Source organism: Triticum dicoccoides, chromosome 6B, assembly GCF_002162155.2.
Source record: "Triticum dicoccoides isolate Atlit2015 ecotype Zavitan chromosome 6B, WEW_v2.0, whole genome shotgun sequence".
NCBI classification, from domain to species: domain Eukaryota; kingdom Viridiplantae; phylum Streptophyta; class Magnoliopsida; order Poales; family Poaceae; genus Triticum; species Triticum dicoccoides.
Genome location: NC_041391.1, coordinates 200,729,322 through 200,731,796, shown reverse-complemented (window position 1 = coordinate 200,731,796; position 2,475 = coordinate 200,729,322).

Here is a 2,475-nt window from a genome sequence, read left to right as displayed (position 1 = left end):
TTGATAAATAACAGTGTCGAACCCAACGAGGAGCTAAAGGTAGAACAAATATTCCCTCAAGTTCTATCGACCACCGATACAACTCTATGCATGCTTAGTGTTTGCTTTACCTAGAACAAGTATGAAACTAGAAGTACTTTGTAGGTGTTGTTGGATAGGTTTGCAAGAATATAGAGAGCATGTAAATATAAACTACGGGCTGTTTAGATAAAGAAGCAATAAAGTAAATATAGCGAGTGTGGAAAAGTGGTGGTAGGAGTTGTGAAATTGTCCCTAAGCAATTGACTACTTTACTAGACCGATAGCAAATTTTATGTGGGAGAGGCATAAGCTAACATACTTTCTCTTCTTGGATCATATGCACTTATGATTGGAACTCTAGCAAGCATCCGCATCTACTAAAGATCATTAAGGTAAAACCCAACCATAGCATTAAAGTATCAAGTCCTCTTTATCCCATACGCCACAACCCCCTTACTCGGGTTTATGCTTCTGTCACTCAAGCAACCCACTATAAGCGAATCATGAACGTATTGCAACACCCTACAGCGGGAATCCCTCACGCTTGCTCGACACGGAGGGCACAATAGGAAAGCAACATAACCACAAGCAAATTAAACCAATCATAGCAATTCATCAATCACCGGTAGGACAACGAAAATCTACTCAGACATAATAGGATGGCAACACATCATTGGATAATAATATGAAGCATAAAGCACCATATTCAAGTAGAGGGTACATCGGGTTGCGGGAGAGTGGACCGCTGAATATAGATGGGGGAAGGTGATGGAGATGTTGGTGAAGATGATGGCGGTGTTGGTGTAGATCGCGGTGATGATGATGGCCCCCAGCGGCGTTCCGGCGCCACCGGAAGCAAGGGGGAGAGCGCCCCCCTTCTTCTTCTTCTTCTTACTTGACCTTCTCCCTAGATGGGAGAAGGGTTTCCCCTCTGGTCCTTGGCTCCCATGGTGTGGGAGGGGCGAGAGCACCTCCAGATTGGATCTGTCTCTCTGTCTCTCTTTGTTTCTGCGCTCCCAGATTCTGCCCTTTCACCGTTTCTTTTATATCCGGACATCCGTAACTCCGATTGGATTGAAACCTTCGCCCAGATTTTTCTCTGAAAATTAGCTTTCTTGCGGCAAAAGAAGAGTGTCAACCACCTTAAGGGGTGCCCACGAGGGTCAAGGGCGCGCCCCCCTGCCTCATGGCCCCCTCGGGCACCGTCTCGCGTTGATTTTTCCTCCCAAAAATCATAAATATTCCAAAAATATTCTCCGTCCGTTTTTATCCCGTTTGGACTCCGTTTGATATGGGGTTTCTGCAAAACATTAAACATGCAAAAAACAGGAACTGGCACTCGGCACTGGATCAATATGTTAGTCCCAAAAAATAGTATAAAAAGTTGCCAAAAGTATATGAAAGTTGAATAATATTGGCATGGAACAATCAAAAATTATAGATACGACGGAGACGTATCAGCATCCCCAAGCTTAATTCCTGCTCGTCCTCGAGTAGGTAAGTGATAAAAAAATTGATGTGGAATGCTACCTAGCATAATCTTGATCATATATCTAATCATGGCATGAATATTAAGACACGAGTGATTCAAAGCAATAGTCTATCATTTGACATAAAAACAATAATAATTAGGGCATCCCAACAAACAATCATGTCTTTCAAAATATCAATGCTTCAGAACGTTATCCCTACAAAATCATATAGTCTTTTATGCTCCCTTTTCTTAACACAATGTACCTCTCATGCCCATTCCGGTGTCAGCCAAGCAATTGGTTCATACTTCTTAACGCGCTTCAGCTTTTTCAACCTTCACGCAAAACACGAGCGCAAGCCATGGATATAGCACTATAGGTGGAATAGAGTACGATGGTGGAGGTTGTGTGGAGAAGACAAAAAGGGAGAAAGTCTCACATAGATGCGGCTAATCAACGGGCTATGGAGATGCCCATCAATTGATGTCAATGTGAGGAGTAGGGATTGCCATTGTGACGCCCGGATAATTAGGCTACAATAATCCCGCGTTAACGATGCCACGTCACCTCGGTTACTGTTGATAAACTCGAGTTAGTTCAAAAACGATTCAAATTAAAAATTAAAATATAGGCAAACAATAAAGTTTTCAAATATCAAAACTAAAATGTTTGGGTTGTGTCAAATAAATCGTAAGTAATTATCGTGGAGAAACCAAACTTTGATAAAATGTTTAAAGGCTCTAAAATGATTAAAACAGTAGTGAAAACAATTAAACAAATGACCAGTGAATTTATAAAATGCTAAAACTATTTTATTATGGGTTAAGAATTAATCTTACAGTAGTTTGATGATAAATACAAATTTGGGCACTAGTGGTAATTTTTATAAAACTAAAAGTAAAAGAAACTAGAAATAAAACAGAAAAGAAAATAAATAAAAGAAAAGAGATAAAACAGAAAAACAAAAGACAAAAAAAAATAA